Source organism: Bos javanicus, chromosome 4 (assembly GCF_032452875.1).
Source record: "Bos javanicus breed banteng chromosome 4, ARS-OSU_banteng_1.0, whole genome shotgun sequence".
Taxonomy (NCBI): Eukaryota; Metazoa; Chordata; class Mammalia; order Artiodactyla; family Bovidae; genus Bos; species Bos javanicus.
Window position 1 is genome coordinate 6,624,175 of NC_083871.1, and position 6,706 is coordinate 6,630,880.

The 6,706-nt window shown below is 39.7% G+C and overlaps 1 long non-coding RNA gene across 1 annotated transcript; it reads left to right on the plus strand.

Annotated features, from left to right (window-relative positions):
* Window positions 1–522: 522 nt before the first annotated feature.
* On the plus strand, window positions 523–6,706 carry LOC133245793 (uncharacterized). Its single transcript, XR_009735768.1, has 2 exons — window positions 523–1,742; window positions 6,504–6,706. It is a non-coding gene; the product is annotated as an uncharacterized LOC133245793 (long non-coding RNA).

The following is a 6,706-nucleotide window of genomic DNA, read 5'->3' on the forward strand; positions in this document are numbered from 1 at the left end:
AAGGATTAAATGAAAATAAAATGTGGGTGGAGTATAACTAACCCAAGAAAGCACTTAATACTGTTCTTGGTTCCATACAATCTTAACCTCGTAATTCACTCCCTACTATATATCAGGAGATCGAGAGGTTTTTAAATTTTAAATGGTGGTACTGATGCAAATTTATGACTTTTGTGTAAAAGTTCAAAGTAGAATGTGATGCCAGAGCTGTTTTTACTGACCTAAGGCCCAGACAGTAAAGAATCTGCCTGCTATATGGGAGACCCGGGTTTGATGCCTGGGTCAGGAAGATACCCTGGAGAAGGGAATGGCAACCATTCCAGTATTCTTGCCTGGGAAATCCCATTGACAACAGAGTCTGGCGGGCTACAGTCCATGGAATCACAAAGAGTCGGTGTCCTAAACAAGAGCTCCCTGGGCCAAAAGGCCAGGTATTTTTTGGTCTTCCAGGCCTAAACCATACTCATCATACAGGATACACTCAAAAAATATCTGTAATATGACTTCAGTGGTTAAGGAAGGTCAGTAGATGCTGCCCTGGAAAATTTGATGAAGGTGGAACCACCCATTCCAGCCCTGACTACGACCCATGCAGAGAAATGGACCAGACAGATGTGGCTTCAGTCCCAACACTGAAATATAGACAAGTCATCCACCATCCCCGCATTGATACAGCAGAGTTGACAAAAGGAAGATACCAGATGAAAGAATCTGAAATGTCTGTTGCGCTGCATGTCATAAAACTGGCTTAGTTTCAGGAAGATGAGTCCTAATATTTGGTCACATTTTATACATTTCAATGCAAGAACCATACCTAAACAAGATATAAAACACCACTGATTACTGAACATTCTTAACAAGGGATGCTGGTACAGTTTGGTTAGAAGTAAAAACCATATGACAAATCTTTAGACTGCTACTGCTAAGTCACTTCAGTCGTGTCCGACTCTGTGCGACCCCATAGACAGCAGCCCACCAGGCTCCCCTGTCCCTGGGATTCTCCAGGCAAGAATACTGGAGTGGGTTGCCATTTCCTTCTCCAATGCATGAAGGTGAAAAGTGAAAGTGAAGTCGCTCAGTCCTGTCCGACTCTGAGCAACCCTGTGGACTGCAGCCTACTGGGCTCCTCTGTCCATGGGATTTTCCAGGCAAGAGTATTGGAGTAGGGTGCCATCGCCTTCTCCGAATCTTTAGAGAGTCATATTTTGTGAGGAAAAAATTTCAGTCTCACAACTGTCAAAATCACCATAGCTGAATTAGAGGAATCTGTGGCTGTTCATTCCCTGTATGTTTGTGGGTTAGAGTAGAAGAGCATTTTGGAAATTTCTCTCTAATTACTAGAGTGTCTGCTATTAAAGCAAATGATAAGACTTCAAGTCTCTGGCTCTGGTATAAAGTAGAATCTGGTTCCATCATTGAGTAAGTAGGCTGAAACTAGAGTCAGTTTTTTAATTTCTGAGTCTACATTTACTTTTCTGCCAAAAAAAAAAAAAAAAAAGATACATTAAATACTGCCTGGGTAAATTGCATAATTCTTGGCTTACAATTTGTGTTTCTTGATTGCCTAAATGGGTTATTTCAGACTATGAAATAAACTAGTCTGTTAGATATATAGTATGCTGATAATTTCATAAAAACATATTACTGCATATTTTCACTCTTTAATTATAGGAAAATATATGCTTATGAAGAAAAAAAATCCCTCAAATTACACAGAAAAATAGTTGTGTTCTTTTGATAAGGTAAGTAAAATGGGAAAACAAATATGCTAAGAAAGTATATTGAAGAACAGTTTGCCTGAAATTATTTACAAGATTTTTTAAAGTAAGAAATTAATTATTAAATGTTATATAAAATTGAGAAATGTTTATATTTTCTGAAAATTGAATTAAAACTTAGGTGTAACTATTAAAAAATTTTTTTATTCATCAGACTTTGTCAATAATGTGCTCAAAAATCCTGATTATTTTTGATTCTGTGTCTAAATCATGTGGCAGCCACAGGCTTTGTGTACTTATCTGAACCTAACAGGTAGGAATTAAATAAAATGTATTCCTTACACCAAAAAATGCCCATGTGCCAAGAAGTTAGACCACATTTTCATTTACATTTTCTGAATGTTAGTGAAACTTCGGTTGAGTATTCTCAGCTGGCATGACTGTCGTGTGTCACTTAATGTTCAATGAGATTTATTACTTTTAAAATTAGGCATGTAGACTTAATTGCCACATTTCTATGTTAGGTTAGAACAGCAGGTTCTTTACAAATTCAGACTGAAGTTTGACACTGGTGCCGGCAGATTCTTTACATACTGAGCCAATGGGAAAAGCCCTAAATATAGACAACCATAAATTTTTAACACTTTTCCAACAGGCTGTGGAAATCTGTATGTAGATCAGGAAGCAACAGTTAGAACTGGACATGGAACAACAGACTGGTTCCAAATAGGGAAAGGATGTATATTGTCACCCTGCTTTTTTAACTTATATGCAGAGTACATCATGAGAAACGCTGGGCTGGAAGAAGCACAAGCTGGAATCAAGATTGCCAGGAGTAATATCAATAACCTCAGATATGCAGATGACACCACCCTTACGGCAGAAAGCGAAGAGGAGCTAAAAAGCCTCTTGATGAAAGTGAAAGAGGAGAGTGAAAAAGTTGGCTTAAAGCTCAACATTCAAAAAATGAAGATCATGGCATCTGGTCCCATAACTTCATGGAAAATGGGGAAACAGTGACAGACTTTATTTTTCTGGGCTCCAAAATCACTGCAGATGGTGATTGCAGCCATGAAATTAAAAGGCGCTTGCTCCTTGGAAGGAAAGTTATGACCAACCTAGACAACATATTCAAAAGCAGAGACATTACTTTGCCAACAAAGGTCCATTTGGTCAAAAGTATGGTTTTCCCACTAGTCATGTATGGATGTGAGGGTTGGACTATAAAGAAAGCTTAGGGCCCAAGAATTGATGCTTTTGAACAGTTGTGTTGGAGAAGACTTGAGAGTCCCTTGGCCTGCAAGGAGATCCAACCAGTATATCCTGAAGGAAATCAATCCTGAATATTTATTGGAAGGACTGATGTTGAAGCTGAAACTCCAATACTTTGGCCACCTGATGTGAAGAACTGACTCATTTGAAAAGACCCTGATACTGGGAAAGATTGAAGGTGGGAGGAGAAGGGGACGACAGAGGATAAGATAGTTGGATGGCATCGCTGACTCAATGGACATGAGTCTGAGTGAACTCCAGGAGTTGGCAGTGGACGGGGAGGCCTGGCTGCTGCAGTCCATGGGGTTTCAAAGAGTCAGACATGACGGAGCAACTGAACTGAACTGAACTGAATGGAAACTTTTCTGTACTGATAACTCAGTTCATTGATCCATTGATTCATTAGATACTATCGAGTGGTTTAATCATGTAAAAAGTTCGAATGTGCAGGAGCACTCACAACTGTGTAAGAAGGGCTAAGATAAGAGATTTACATTCCAAAAATAGGAAATAAATACCAAAACTATAGACTTGCTTTATCATCAGTGAGTACCAGTGTCTCCTCAGTATAAGAAATAGTTATGTTCAGCATCAGAAAGTTTACACCAAAATATTCCCTGGAGGAGGGAAAGACTACCTTCTCCAGTATTCTTGCCTGGAGAATCTCATGGGCAGAACCTGGCGGGTTACAGTTCATGAGGTTAGAAAGAGTTGGACACGACTGAGTGACTTTCATTTCACTAAACTTCCCTGACTTACATCAGAAATGGCCAATGACTGTCTTATGGCTGCTGAACCTAAACTCTGCAACAGTAGGGATTGGCTAATAGCGTGAATCAAAGAGCTTTTAAAGAACAGAGTTAAAATAAAATGAACCATAAGGCAAAGTATGATATGATTTTGAAATCATGCTTAAATACACTATTCATAATAGCCAAGACACAGAAGCAAACTAAATGTTCATTGACAGAGGAATGGATAAAGAAGATGTGATATATATACAATAGAATATTACTCACCCTTAGAAAACAAAATAATGCCACTTCCAGCAGTATGGATACAGCTAGATATGATTGTACTAAATGAAGTAAGATAAAGATGAATATATGATATCACTTATATGTGGAATCTAAAATATTACACAGATGAACTTATCAATGAAACAGAAATAGATTCACAGACATAGAGAACAGACTTGTGGCTGCCGAGAGGGGGCAGGGTGGGGGAGGGATGGATAGGGAGTGTGAGGTCAGCAGATGCAAACTATTATATAGAGAATGGATAGACAACAAAGTCCTGCTGTACAGCACAGGGAACGGTATTCAGTATCCTGTGATAAACCACAACGGAATACAAAAAAGAATGTGCTTATATGTACAGTTAAATCACTTAGCTGTACAGCAGGATTAACATAACATTGTAAATCAACAATAATTTAATTTTAGAAAGTAAATCATGCTAAAATAAGATACCAAGTGAATAGTATGGTGGGACATAGAATGACCATATAATCTGGACTAAGGAAGGCTCCTCACAAGTAACGACCCTTAAGGTTCATCCTGAAAAGTGGCTCCACTCTCCCAGCACCGAAAAGGCAGGGGTGGGAGGTTGAGACATCCTCAGAGCACTGTCTGAGGCACCCAGGGCCTAAGTGCCATGAGCCAGTGGCTGGGTCGGAGTGTGGACCTGGACCTATTTGTGAGATGCTAGTCTGCCATGCTGAGGAGTCTGGCAGTTCTGTGTGCAGTTGGGAGAATTCAGTCAAAATGGAAATCTATGTTTAGGAAAATAAAGTAGACTGGGAGGTTGATTTGCAGTGAGGAGCATGGAACAGTGAGGAGTGGCAGTTGCAATGTGAAAAGACGAACCATAAAAATGCATTTTTTTCTAGAATATGTGTATTGCTCGCTGTAAACCAGATTATTCAGGGAAAATGACTGCATCAGCCATTAGAGTGCTAGTGAGTGGGCATCTAGTGAGAGCATTATGTTCCAAATTACACTGGCCAGAGAAACCATGTGCTGTAATCAGTGGTGCCACTAACGGGGCAAGTGGGGGAAGAATCTGCTGCAACGCAGGAGACACAAGAGACTCAGGTTCAGTTCCTGGGTCAGGAAGATCTCCTGGAGAAGGATATGGCGACCCGCTCCAGTATTCTTGCCTGGAGAATTCGGTCGACAGAGGAGCCTGGTGGGCTGTAGTTTGTAGGGCTGCAAAGAGTCGGATACGACTGAAGCGACTCAGCACAGCACTAATGGGGATGCCGGAACTGCCCCGTGTGTCAGTGAGGAGACATCTGAAAACAAAAAGCCGATGATCTCTCGCCTATTAAAGCAAATAGAGTTAGTTGTTACTATTTAACTAATTTGGCTTGTGTCTATGCTTTTGTTTTCACTGTTTCAATAATATATATTTAAAATAATTGATGTAGTTTTCAATAATGCTTGTTAGAAACTGTATTTGCATGTTTCAACTAATGGACACATTACAAAATCCATTTCAATGCTTAAAAGCAAAACAAAATAATCAAAAACATCTGAATTCTCTGAAAAATTTTGGACTTCTTTTTTAACACTATAGATACACAACACAACATTGGGGGAGTGAAGAGAAGAGTTTATTAAACGTTCATGATGGGAAAAATTTTTAAATGTTGAGAATTTGTCCTTTAATATGTTTTCCTGCATACCAGAGATGAAGGCATGGAAGGTATGAAAAGATTAAAAAGGAAATAATCAAATGCAAATGAGTTTCAAAGCATATAACTCCTTGAAGGCAAGCACACGCTCACCTCTCCATCTGAACTGCAGGCTTGGCACATCACCAAGGGCACAGCTAATGTCTGTTGTGTGCAATAGTGAAATAAGAGCTTTGGTAACTCCCCAGGGCTTCTGTGTAGTGTCCAAGTACTGATGGATCCATCCAACGAAGAAAGAGCCTATAACCGAAAGAATGACTCTAACTTGAAAATCTAAAAGGTCAGATTAGAAAGTTCCAGAATCACTCTACTGTTACACAAGTACCTTCATGTTTTCAGATATGTAGTTTGAATAATTTGAAATGAATTAATGTAATACATTGGTAAGCATGAGTTCCTTTTTGTTCACTTGAATCAGTCATTCAGCAATATTTATTAGGTATTCCTGGAGCAGACCTATTTGTATTTAAAAATTGTAGTTCTTCCCCCACTTCTGTGGGCTTCCCAGGTGGTGTGGTGGTAAGAACCCACCTGCCAGTGCAGGAGACATAAGAGACACGGGTTCCATTCCCGGGTCAGGAAGATCCCCTGGAGGAGTGTGCAGCAACCCACTCCAGTATTCTTGCCTGGAGAATACCAGACAGAGGAGCCTGGCAGGCTACCATCCCTGGGGTCACAAAGAGTCAGATATGAATGAAGCGACTTGGCACGCACCACTTCTGCTCTTGAATTTTGAGGCTCCTTCCTCAGTGCTATGTCAAAACCATCATATTTTGGAATCAGTAACTTTAATCTGTCCCCTATTTATAATGCAGGTTTCGAGGTCATTACATTTATTGAATAGAGCAGTTTCATCGTTAGAAATCTCAGGGAAGTGTTCTATGGAGAAGACAAGTGGAAACCAAATCTCCCCCCAACGTACATTATGGATGTGAAAGTCTAAATTAACACCATGAAATAAAGAACCCAAGCATCACGTGTTTCTCTTGAGCAAGAGTACACATAGTAACATTCTGTA